Source organism: Pavona decussata, unplaced genomic scaffold, assembly GCF_977016875.1.
Source record: "Pavona decussata unplaced genomic scaffold, jaPavDecu1.1 SCAFFOLD_383, whole genome shotgun sequence".
Taxonomy (NCBI): Eukaryota; Metazoa; Cnidaria; class Anthozoa; order Scleractinia; family Agariciidae; genus Pavona; species Pavona decussata.
In genome coordinates, this window is record NW_028145756.1 from 327,908 (window position 1) to 341,223 (window position 13,316).

The window sequence follows — 13,316 nt, forward strand, 5'->3', positions numbered from 1 at the left end:
GAATGGAATAAATTCGAAAGTTCCGTCAGTTCCTTGCGTAATAAGATAGGTTAAGATAACTAGAATAAAGTGAATAACAGTGAAAATTGCGTAAATTAACAGAAGAAAGAACTAAATTCGTTAAATCACTTTCACGTCGATTTATAACATTAACCCTATTTAGCGTTGCGTAGTGTCCATTGTTGGATTCCTTACAAGTTTATCAGCTGGCCACCAGGTCCTTCTAAGGCCCCCAGTTGTATATGTGACAGTAAATTGTGGGAAACATTCCTGCAAACAAACGAAGATCAATTGGACAACGATCTAGAGACGAGTAATGTATTCCCAGCACTTGATCAGCGCTCGCTGCCAGTTTTTTGACGAGCAGGCTTTTTTGTCCCTCAATTTGCATGTTTGCAAAATTAATTAATCGAACTGAGCTTCTGCTGTCGATACAAATCACAAAGATTGTAAGCATCGTAGTAAATTGGATATTGAAATGACAGTCATGTACTTGTTGCAAACAATCATCTTCTTCGCATTTGAATAAATTTATATAGATATTTGCCCCTTGTGAGCTTTTAAATTATTTAAATTAAATTAATTACAAAGTCACTTATGTAATCGAACGAAAATAAGTTATTTTAAGTTGAGGGAGAGAAAACACCTGCTGGTGAAAAAATAAAACTGGAACTGAGCACTGTTCACAGAGTGTTCTACCCTTCCGGGAAATTTAAAGTAGATTGAGCCAATAAACGAACTGGCCAATGGTGCAGAAAAAAACAACATGGTGTACAGTGAATTCGTTTCAATGTGATGGACTTACAGCTTCAACAAAACCCTTCCAGCGTTTTATTACGACTAAACTAGTAATAAATGTTTAACCTTGCTTCGTGAAAAAAAATTGGAAAGCGATAGCTATCTCATTTCTCGGTCTGTTCCTTACATTCCTCAATGACATATTCGATGAAAATTTGGCCGTTTAATGGAATGCTAAAAGCTTTCACCTCTCACTTATGGAAAGATATATTATTTGGTATTATCGAGCTATCAGCATTATTCCAAAACATTTACTTGTAAGAGCTTGGGAATTGAGATCTTAATCTGAACAAAATGTCATCAATAACGACCTTACAGACCATACATTCATACGTACATTAAATTTCGGAGAGAAAAATTTTGGTTAGGTTATGATGTCACTTCCGTCCGTTCGTCCGTATGACCGCTCCTCTATGTAATTATATAAGCCATTGTAAAATGCCTCACTCAAGTTCACCCTACTGCGGCGGGAAGTTGTGTGGTCAGCTGCTTTTAAGAAAAAGTTTGAAGAAAGCTATAAATCCATGTATTCATTGAATATGTTGACAAACGTAGAAAGAACAGAAAGGGAAAGAGAAAGAAAACGAAAACGCAGGCGATGAATAAACAATGTTCACCGTAAAAGGCAGCGACTGACGAATGCCAGCCGTAAAGACAGAGTATGTTGCCATTTCAGTCGGTTCGGTGCACCTTGTGGAAGAGGAGATAGTAAATTACTATTTCTCTGTTTGTGAGCGGGCAGTATCCTGGAATTTTTTTTAATCCAACTGGGTCCGGGAGCAGCAGAATTTTCCTTTCTCTCGCAACACGCGGGAAATCGAAATCTTGAAGTGAAATCATTTTACTCCGATCTGGCGCGGCGAAACGTTAAATTTTTTCTCTTGAAGCCATGAAACTTATCGCTCACTAAACGTTGTAAAACGAACGAAAAACTCAGCAATGGAATAAAAGGATTAGTTGGTATCCAAAGAGGCCATGCCAGTATTCATTTGATTGTGTTAAGAGAACTTTGCTGGTTCGCTGTGTTGACTCGTCATTTGACTTAAGCTTAATAACTGCAGAGCAGAGCTCAGTTTTAAGGTCCATGTTCACTATTTCTCTTGGAATTTTATTTTTTGACTTCGACCCATTTAACTTCATTTAGGAAAATTTGATTCTTATCTTAAACAGTCAAATAAACGCCTCGCAACACAGTGTATTGTTGACATAAATCTGACAAATTTTTCCTGCACACGTTTCTCTAATTTTAGCATTTACTTGCGACAATCTTGACAGAGAACAACTACAATACTTAAAATAATAAGGTATAAAGGTAGAGAGTCAGATGTGTGACTGTTTTTCACAGAAAGTCTTTATTAACAACTTTCGTTTATAGCGAATGTAAAAATTTGAAGTGTCATTTTCATCAAAACAAAGCTTACGTAGAACGTTTATTCGCTTGGTTTGTGCAAATCTTTCAAAGGCACTTGTTTAGTTTATTTTTTTGATGCTTGCTATGAAATATCACAGTTTTTTTTTTTTTTATTACTCCAGGATATTTTTAAAGTCTGTTTTACCGCAAGTCTAGCCTTTCTCTCTGAGGAATATACGCACTGCTTTCTTGGTAAGCATTTTTAACTAGAGAGTGACAGTGCGACGTGACGCGGGTAGACTGTTTGCAAACCGATTCGCTTCGATCATTTTAAAAATTAAATCAAAGGCTCCTGTGAGCCAACTCGTGAATGTAGATGACACATCAGTAATTGAAATTAAGACGGCTACGGACACTTCCTTGAAAGCTAAAAGAAATTATATCTTTGCCCGATTATGTAACGAGAAATAACCATTCTGGAACTATAAAAATGATTGTAAACTCATTGAATAGGGTTATTCTGATGCGCCGATTAAGAAATTTTCACGTTTTTTTTTTTTTTTTTTTAGTTCAAAGTTTATTTAAGACACTGCACTTTGTGGAAAAACCAAAAAACATTACGTTGCTCGAGCTGATCTCACGAAGGGAAATCTGTTGAACAAAGTGTCGCATTACATTTCATGCCCGGCCGGCATAAATGCGTGAAATTTTTCCTTTGGAGTTCAGTCCACGCAAACTTCAAGTAACATTAATTTGAAATATGACTAATTCTTGCTAAATAAGAATTATTTCAGTGAAAGCTAGTTGTCTGTATCTTGCTTCATTATTCAATGAAGGTACCAAAAAGGTTTTGATCCTGTACACATGCATTTAAATAAATTCTACACAGTATGTATTAAACAGTTGATGAAAATTCATCGACCGCGTCCTTTTGCTTTCCCATAAATTACCAGATGTATAATGCGAAAATGAAACATTTTTTCCCTTTGAAACCTCTATGAAAGCTGAAGAGATCTAAAATTGTTCTTTTCTTCAGAAATTTGCATAATTTTGTTTACGACGTCACTGATGCGTGACATGGCACTTTCCGCTTTCGCGTAAAAACTGACAGCTAAACTAGTGTTTTTATAGCAAACTAATCTATTTAATGTAATACTTTTGTATGAGAAGCAAAAATATGATGAAAGATGTCGAGTTTTCATGTATGCAAAAAGTTATGATTAGCAGTAACCTTATCAGTTAAGAGTGTTTCTTTCAGCCAAAAACATTTTCTGGCGGGAAATATTTTGAGTAACAATATTCAGTTAGTTCGATCGCTATGGGAGGATAGGTTAAAAAATCGGTGAGGCCTACAATAAATAAGGGCACTAGTGCTAAACATACACCAACTCATGCCACTAAATGCTCTATAAAAGAGCGTCTTGTTTATTCAAAGATCTTGCCGACACTTCACTAATTGAATTTTTAAATTAAATTATTTTTAAATTCTATTATTGTTAAATACAATTATTTTTAATTCTTAAAAGCCACTGCACTTTGTGGGAAAAACGAAGAAACCTATAACTTTATCCAGATTCAACAAAAAATCTCCATTCTTACACTAAAATGATTGTCAAATTATTCTCTACATATTGAATAAGAATATCCTGATGCGCCGTGAACAGAAAATTTTCCCGTGTTTTTTCCACTGATTGAATTTAAAATTTATTCACTGCGCATGCCCGAAAGTTAACGACAAAACCAACCAACCAAGTAAAAAAGTCCATCATCGCTATAACTCCTTCATTGCGCATAAGCGCATTCACGAGTTCAAAAGCACAAAAAATAAACATTATGTTATTTACCGGCCTAGCTAGGCCGGTCCTTACAAGGAAAATCTGTGCCCTCGGCCGGGGTCAGTAACACATATTTACGTTTGCCGTTACGCTACTGACAAATTCACCCCTTGTTTACAATTCCAGCGGCATCAACAAAGCACTTGTAACCTTCTTTAGCGAGCTTTGTTGCCTGTGCAACGAGTTTCTTCGTGTTTCTGCTCATTGTGTTGGTTATGCAGCGGTCGATCAGTTAGAATCTAGAAAACAAAGCTCTATTCAAATATCATTTTGAGCGTGAAGAAAATTATCGTAAGTCGATAAATAGCCGATCACATCCTGAATGTTTACCTACAGCGTACACAATGTTTTGATATTCTTTTAGACATCCAGCTCCACATAATCATGTAGCTGAGAATTTCAGATCTATTGAAATGGTTGTTTTGGATATAAAAGGATACTTTGCTCTCCTGTATAACAGTTCACATTGTAACTGTTATTGTTGCTCAATAGTCCAGAAAGGATAAGAAATTTGTAAGGTTATCGCTTCATACTGAAACCATACGCAGAAATGCTATTATAAAGTAATTATGGAGCTCCGCTTTTAGGTTTGGCTAAATATGTATATTATTATTTTATTAGTTAGGCGTTACTGGGTCTGATCTTACAAACATTTTACAACTTGGATGAAATCATTGAATTAGGGTGAAGATCAGGAGAAGGAATCTGCTTTAATTTATTTGGAACGAATGTCTTCACTCGATGAAAAAGCTGCGTGAATGCACGACCACGACCGATCGCGAGGTCACCAAGCAAGCATTTCGCCTTGAGGGGTTGTGATGTAATGACCTTCCCCCTCCACCCCTATACCGTGTCACGCAATACTAAGTGATTGTAACAAGCAACAAGACCAGAGAGAAAAACATAAAAATTATATTTGCAGGCAAATATTTTATTTAAGGTATTTAATGGGTAGTGAATATAGGAGAAAGCCCGTTGTTACGGTGGCAATACCAATCTATTCTACCACCGTTACCGTAGCAAATATACTTATTTCGATTGTTATTTTGGATTTTTTTTACGAGTTTTGTTTTGTTTGTTGTTGTTTTGTTGTTGAGGGTAAGGTAAATGCAAAAGACATTCATTTTATAGTATGGCATGGCTACTCACATGTGAGATAAATTCTGCATTGATCTAAATGATCCTATTTCGATAAATTCAATGCTACAATATGCCATTGACCTAGTAGATAACAAGAATAACAAAATTCAGAAACAATCGTATCGACAGTTAGTTTGTGACAAGCTGTAACTTTTTGCGGCATTTTCAGAACTTACAGATAATCCATCTTTAACAAGCCAGCAAAAACGTCTGAGGTGAGAATAGGGCCAATTCTTGGATTTTCATCAACCCTTCTATGAAAAATAAAATTTTGACGTGTTAAGTAAGTAGGCTTAAAATAGGTTTTATCGGAGAACATAGATGCCAGATAGCACCAAAATACTGCTTATCACAGACAAAATTAAACAGGAAAAGAAAAAAAAAAGTGTCCAAACTACTTATAACTTAGATGGCATTGTGAGACGTTTCATTCGCCTGCCATTTTAAGCAAAACACTTACAACGAACGTAGCTTTTCCAGTCCTCTTAAAATCACTTTTAAGTGACGAAAAAAAAAATTCGTTACTTTGTAGGTTTCTGAAAAAAACAAAGAGAGAACAAACTGAATGACCTACTGTATCAATAGGGTCGGAGAATTAGCTAACTGGTATGACGCAAATAAGACGTTTGTATCATTAACGATATATACTTAGTACTGATAAATATGTCAAAGCCTGGAAACATGGTTTAAACCGAAACACTTCAACTATCAGGGAGATGTAAAGTATCGACCACAAGAGGACACAGAAAAAATCTGAGCCCCAGATGGGATTCGAACCCACGACCCTGTATTTTTCCTTTTGGGATCAAAGGGCGCATGTCGTTGGTTGCTTTTTGCATGGGTAAAAGAACAATGCATGTCGACTAAATGAAATAGTCAATTAATCTTGTGGCTCTTTTTTTAGTTGTTTCTACAAAGGTTGAGTGGACAGTCCATTGACTAAAGTCTTTGCTTTTTTTTTTTTTTTTCTGAATACGAAGCGTTTATTTACGAAGAGCTTTTGGTTCGGAGTTGTCCTTAACCCTACTTCCCTGCTTTACACTTGGCTTTTTCCTCTTCTTTGGTCCAAGGCGGGCTTCTTCCCCCCCCCCCCCCCCCCACCCTCCTCCCAACTCCAATTAGGAAGGTGGATAGCACGTCCTTAGATGGTTCTTTTGAAGGCCTTGAAGGGGACGGACGTAAGATGACGTGATCAACTACCAGAACGTCATAATTTTTAAACGGCAGCCATATTGGATCCGCCATCTTGAGTCAGTTGTCTTTTTGCCATGGGGTGTCGAAATCCAAAAAATGTCTAGCAAGCTGTAATTTTAGCCTGTTTTTCCCAAGCCAATAAAGCGTTGGTGGCGGTGAAAAGGTTACTGTTGAACGATACAACTAACATGATGAGCACGCTTTCCGGCAGGTAAAATCCTCCTGTAATGAAGTTTTCCCGAAGATTTCTGAGATAATAATAACGTTACACAATTAAAAAGAATTGTTTAACAGTTTGCAATTTTTACAGAATAATTCCATTAAATTACGAAGCTATAAAAATTACCACCGGAAACTGATGACTTTGTTTTTTACCGGTGCAATAGATAGGTTTTATCCATCGTCAAATGCACATGCAATATACTAAAACATTGAAACCCAAAGTACACTGAGGTAATTACGAAGGACGCATGGCTGCGAATAAAGTTAGTCAGTGGTGTATTTGTTTATTTATTTGTTAATTAATTAATTAATTAATTAATTTATTTATTTATTTACTTATTTATTTATTGCTCCTTATTAATCAAAGATATGATTAACACGAGTGCGATTAAAGCAATCACGACATTAAAAATAAATAAAATAAAACTAGTATAAAGGCGCCAAGTAAGTCGGAATACATCATGTGCACGGAAAGATATACTGAAGTATTAGTGGCGTTTGTGTATAATGACTATACAATGACCATTGTATGTTTGATTCCTTATACTCTCTGTGTACGGAATCCTGGTATAAGTCTATAAGTTCCGCATATGTTTTTGGCGTGCCCTGACAAATAATGATCCCAATATATACGGACCTTATACGTCATGCCACGTCCTATAAACGACCTGAGCGAAGGGCAGGTTAAAATCATTCTGTGAATTACGTTTTCTTTGAAGTTATTGAAACTCGACATTCACTTAATATTGTGATTACATGTGGGAATATCCTTACATCACTTTGAGGAACGTCAGATTCTTAAAGGCATTCTTTGCAATAAACTTCAATCGGTTCCTAGAGAGATCCCTGTGAAAACAACATATCGTTCACCAAAGTCAGCTTAAAGTATTTTTTTTTTGATAATATAGAAACTTACATCTACACTTTCATATATACTATAGCAATTTCAGTGTGTTTAAGGCATCTATAGAACCTAGAAGTTCTGCTAGGCAATAAGACACAAATAGAAGAATACTTACAGTTAGTGCAGCAAATTAAGATTTCCAAAAGAACCTTCATGAATCGCTTCTAAATGATTCCCTGAAAGATCTCTACAAAAAAATATATATTAATATCGATCAGAAGAAAGCAAAAATTTCCAGGTTGTGTTTCGCCATCTCGTTTGTAATTCAAAGCCTTGAAAATTTGGAAAAAATTCCCAGAAAATGAGCCCAACAAATACAAAAACAATCAGCTCACTTTGTGTGTAAATGGAACCTATAAATTGTGCAGAAAATGTTTCATAACATGTACACTTACAGAAAGGAAGTGTTTGATGGTATGCCGTAGGGCACTTTTCCAATACCGATACATTTCACATTAAATCTCATCTTGCCAAAAGCGGTGCAGTTACAGCCGTTTGGTAGTTGACAATCAATTGTTTGACCTGATGTTATGTATGTTAGCCACAGGCTTAAGACGATAAGGCTAACACTCATTACCAGAAATCGGGGACATTTCACGCCCGCGATTAATTAACAGCGGTATCGCGTTTTCAAAATGGCAGCCGTAAGCAAACCTCGCGAGCGAAACGTGTTCCATACCATATTTTAAGCAGTCTGAGCTTACTCGACCTATTTACATTCTGAATTAAGTGCCCATTCTTGCTTCTGTTTTTTGTAAGCGTCAAGAATCTCAGACATTTTTACTTTGTTTTGATTCCGGCGGCACACTCTTAAAGGACCTAGGTGCGCACGCGCGGCCGCCATCTTGTCCCCAATTTCTGGCAATGGGTACACATTTCTACCGGCGTTTTGCCGCCGTTATAAGCGGTAACTGGATCGAGAAATGGCCAAAAGCAAATGAATCTTTGAGCTCTCGAGTTGAACGTTTTTTAGTTACTGCTAAGATTATTCAAGATGTCTTGGCAGTTCGATAGCAAAGTGTTTTCTTTTTATACAAGGGGATGTTCGAAACCTGGGAATTCCGGATTGTGCACTTAGAATTCAAACCTCTTTTTAAGAGATTTAAGCGTCCCGTCTAAGGGCCTTGCAGGCCTTAAGGCCAGAGTTTGCAGATATTTTCCGTCGCATGAAACGATGATGGGTTGACAGATTGTCCGTATTTAAGTTCAAGAGCTTGTGAAAATCGATAATTATTGATATATTAAATAGATTGAACACAGTCCCAAAGGTTTAAATATTCATAGACAGCAAACCCAATTTACACGGAGGTAAAGCGACTCAAAATTAGGTCAGATTTCTAAAACCAAGTTCTCTGGTGAACGAACAAGAAAAGGGAAGTTCTAACTGTAGGTAAGGCTGAATTTCGTGTTTCTGAAGCACCGGACGTCGCCGCTAACTCGTTGAAAACGCCAAATAATTCCTTTTCGAAAGAAACAATACATGCAGAAAAAAAAACAGGATGGTAAACGACTTCCCCTTAATGTTGTACATAAAAACAATCGCCCACAAGGATCAATTTTTACATGAACCAAACTCCCCTCCATTTAACAGACAGCAAGAAGTAGGTCATTAAAGGCAAATATGTTAGGGAATCAAAGGCTATCTTACCACAGCTCATGTGTTGCAAAAATGAACATTGTTTAAATTGTATTGTGCGACAAGCTCAGCTAAATTGCTTCAAATCAGTCATTAACAATGAAACATCGCCTGAGGTACTATGGCAAAAAACTGAGTAAATGATGTTGCCTTTATGTTAAAAAAAAAAAAAACAGTTTGTGTTATTAATGCAACTTTCGAACTATTAAAAAAAAAAAACAAAAGAAGAAATTCAAACTTTGGGCATAAACATCTAAAAACATTTATTTTCTATGAGTTTCGTGTCCACAAATCATTTTACCGCTACTGGTATCGTACCCTTTACTCCAGCAAAGGCACGACTTGAAGCTCAATTTGCATGAAAAAGAGGTAAACTTAGCGAAGATTTACCGAAATGCCTTAAACTTGGAAGCAGTATAATCTCGATTTTTTTGACTCGCTCAGTAACGTGTTCCTATAAAAGAGTAAATTAATATAAAGGATAAGTAAATCTCTTTGGTTAAAACGAACCTTTCCAACGTGAAGTATCAAAGTGAAACGATAATAATGGCATCTTTAAAAAAATGGCGATCACTTAAGACGTGAGAGAATGCGACGTAAAAAAGATCATTCACATAGGTCACGAGACACGACAGCTCTTGGTACCGTTAAGTAGTGTCCTTTAAAATAGCGAGAGTCCGTAATAGCGGGAATTTATTTTAGTCAAATTTCTGTACTTCATTTTTGCCGAAGTTTTAGTAGCTGTCCGTATTATTGGAGTGTCCGTGATGGCGAGCTGCCCGCAAGGCTAGAGTTGACTGTATATGGTTGCAAAGCTTGATTATCATTATTTTTTTTTTTTTTGTGCTAAATGAACTTCTCGACTAGATTTTGTGTTGGTATGTGCCCTGAGGACTTCAAATGTAGACCGCGGTTGAATAGAAATGTTTTCCATTTGAAATGATACCGCGTTCTAGAAACCCATCTTAAGAAAACATATTGTTTCGTCTGAGAACACTCGAAATGACGCAATTTTGTTTTTGTATGGATGTCAAATCCGCGAAGATATGATTGGTTTTCTTATGCAAACGAACCTTTGTCTATGCCACAACTTAATATGCTTGATAATTTTCTGGTTCGAACTGTCGAGAATGTCATCATATAAATGAGGCTTCTAAGAAGCAAGTAGCAAGTAAAAAAAAAGCAGCAAATTGGCGACCAACGAAAGGTGAGCATTTTTCGTTTTCCACTTTTAAAACCTACAGTAAATGTTACTTTCATTAGTCTTTTTCTTGGATATATAACTGAAACCTTACCCCTATATTTTACTATAAGTGAAAAGCCTATAAGAATTACTTTCATTTTCTTGACTTTTTGCCGAGGAAGTTTATCCAAGGCTTTCACTAAATAAAGGAAATGTTTGGTTTAATCACAGAGTTGAAAAGGTAATTTGGCCATCGTGAGGAGATTCGATCGATTGCTGAAGTTTCGAGGTTAACACTTCGTCAGAGCGAACTGAAGGAATGATTAATTCATTCTGACGAAGGGCTAACGCTCGGAGTGTCAGCACTTGAATCACTTCCCGGTGGTCAAATTCCCATACCAACTCTCCTGATAAAACCAAATATCCGTGTCTACTCCCCCATCGACGAAGCACCACAGTTTTCTTTATTTCCTCCTATATACGAAATAGAAGCGAGCTGGTTTATGTTAAAATGGCAGTCATGTTTGCCGGCTTAAGGTTTAACTGTACTAAATGAGTATATGTTTTGCTAGTTTTAATTCAAGCGAACTATCCGTAAGGATAAAACCTGCAACAATAACAAACCAGAGCCAAGCTAGAGTGCCTCTCATGTTAACGGAATTAACAACCTTGAAGGGAATGACACACGTTTTCCAAGGGAGGCACAGAAGTAACGTATGAATCATGACGATTTAGCAAACGGACGGTCTTGTTGTCAACGCCGAATATTTCCGTTACCAAAGAGTACATGAAAAAGCATGAGGGAAAATGACTTCCCTTCAGAGTAAGACATGAAACCTCGATTCTCTTCCGTATCAAGTTTCGAGCTTGTATGCATGTGTTTGTTTCCTCAAACAACTGCCCACAAGGATTTTGAGTTTTAAATGAATACACAGCAGCGGGTAAATCATTAAAAGCAAATACATAAGGGAACCAAAGGCTCGACCAACAATTAGTGTGACACAAAAACGAACATCCCTTAAATCGTTGATATTGGAAACAAAACTGAGTAGCTGACATTGCTTTTATGATAAAAGGAAACACCTTTCAAAAAGGGTCAGTTTTTTAAAAGACAGTTTAGACTGTGTTTAACAAAAACACGTTCTAAGCCATTTTCAATTTTGCCAACATTCATATCTAAACTTTGTCTGCCACTCAAGATAACAATAAGGCTTGCATCCCAGACTAGAAAGCTATATATCTTCTTAAAATGAACCACTTATAATCAGATTTGGGGGGCCCACTGATTGTCTTAAGCTGCAGCCTAAGTTAGTCTTTGTTTAAATAATTGGCCTAAATTTGTGTTAACAATGTAGACATTCGAATTATTTGAAACATTGAAACTTTAGGCATAAATATCAAGACAAGTTTACTTTCTATGAGTTTCGTGTCCACGAATCATTTTACCGCTTCTGGTATCGAACCGTTTACTCAAGCAGCTGCAAGCTCAATTTGCATGAACAAGCTGTAAACTTTGCGAAAATTTACCGGAAGATCTTAAACTTCGAAGCCGTATAAACTCGATTATTATGATTCGCCGATTATGACGTGCAGTTGACAGGCTAGAATGGTGGAAATTAAAAAAAAGCAGAAGCAAATCTTTTTGGTTAAAACTAACCTTTTTCGACTGCAAATAAAAAATACCAAATTAAAAGGGCAATCATGACTACGATCTATGACGATCACTACCACCTAAAAAGGTCATAGGCTATTAGAATTAGTTTTAACTTTCTTGACTTCCCAAGGAAGTTTCAGTATATTAAAGACTCTGGCCAAATCAAGGGAACATTTGGTTTTATCAGCAGACCAGAGTTATGTTGACAACTGAAGGTAATTTGGCCACCGTAAAGGGATTCGATCCATTGCTGACATTTTGAGGTTAACCCTTCGTCAGAGCTAATCAAGGAATAATTAATTCGTTCCGACGAAGGCCTAACGCTCGAAACTTCAGCACTCGAATCTCTTTCCGGTGGCAAAATTTACCATATCAACTCTGTTGATAAAACCAAACATTCGTTTCTACTCTCCCACCGACGAAGCACCACAGTGTCGCTTTAATTTCCTCTTATTGCCCCCGCAGGGTTTTGGCCCAGAGGCCAAAACCCGAGGAGGCACCCTAGGATTCCCCGCGTGTATACATATAAGGAATTTAAAAATGTAAGAAAGTAAGTACTGTAAGTAAATTTGTTAGTATGCGAAAAAAATCTCGATTTGATCAAACTAGGCACGCGCGGTGGTCTCGGGTAACATTTCAGCAAGCGCGCAAGGTGCTGTCGGGTAGCTGTCATTCTGCAACCACGAAGTCTTCGAGCAGCGTTTGACGGTCTTGCGAGCAAGAGTTTGCGTTTCGTCGTCCTCTGGCAGCATTTCGAATTCTTTCTAGCAGTGTTTCAAGGTCTTGCAACCACGAGTTCGCATTTCGCCATCATTTAGTAGCATTTCAACCACGAGTCCGCGTTTTGCCATCTTCTAGCAGAGTGTCAAGATCTTGCAACCACGAAGTCACGTTTCCCCATCTTCTGCACCTTTAGCAGCCTTTCAAACCACGAGCTCACATAATTATACGTCTGTTTCACAAAACAAAACTGTATGACTGTAATAGATTCCAATGTCAAATTTAAAGAGAAATATGCTAACCACAGTTACATGGATGTTAACTTCAATAAATATTCAAACGTTTCTTTTAACATTCGTATGCACAGTATTTATATCCAGTAAAAACCATATAGAGGTGTTAAACAGATCTTCAAAAGCGGGGGCAGCTCTAGTGAAAACTATTACTAGTCTACGAATTAGAAGGAAGCTATTAAATTTGCGTTGAAAAATGAATCATGCCTGCTTAAAATTTAACTGTACTGTTTGAGTATATGCTTTGCAAACTATGGGAGAAGATAAAACCTTTAGGAATAGCAAACCAGCGCCAAGCAAGAATGCCTCTCATGTAAAGGGAATAACCAACATTGAAGGGCCTCCTTTTAGTAAACCTTAATGATTACTCAAGATACACATTTTCC

The 13,316-nt window shown here is 36.9% G+C and overlaps 2 long non-coding RNA genes across 2 annotated transcripts; both read right to left on the bottom strand.

Annotated features, from left to right (window-relative positions):
* Positions 1 to 193: 193 nt before the first annotated feature.
* LOC146451834 (uncharacterized) lies at positions 194 to 5,374 on the bottom strand. Its single transcript, XR_014859926.1, has 3 exons — positions 5,301 to 5,374; positions 5,134 to 5,205; positions 194 to 270 (listed from the first exon to the last, which is right to left on the bottom strand). It is a non-coding gene; the product is annotated as an uncharacterized LOC146451834 (long non-coding RNA).
* Positions 5,375 to 7,314: 1,940 nt separating this feature from the next.
* On the bottom strand, positions 7,315 to 8,003 carry LOC146451835 (uncharacterized). Its single transcript, XR_014859925.1, has 3 exons — positions 7,840 to 8,003; positions 7,560 to 7,631; positions 7,315 to 7,386 (listed from the first exon to the last, which is right to left on the bottom strand). It is a non-coding gene; the product is annotated as an uncharacterized LOC146451835 (long non-coding RNA).
* Between the last annotated feature and the right edge of the window lie 5,313 nt (positions 8,004 to 13,316).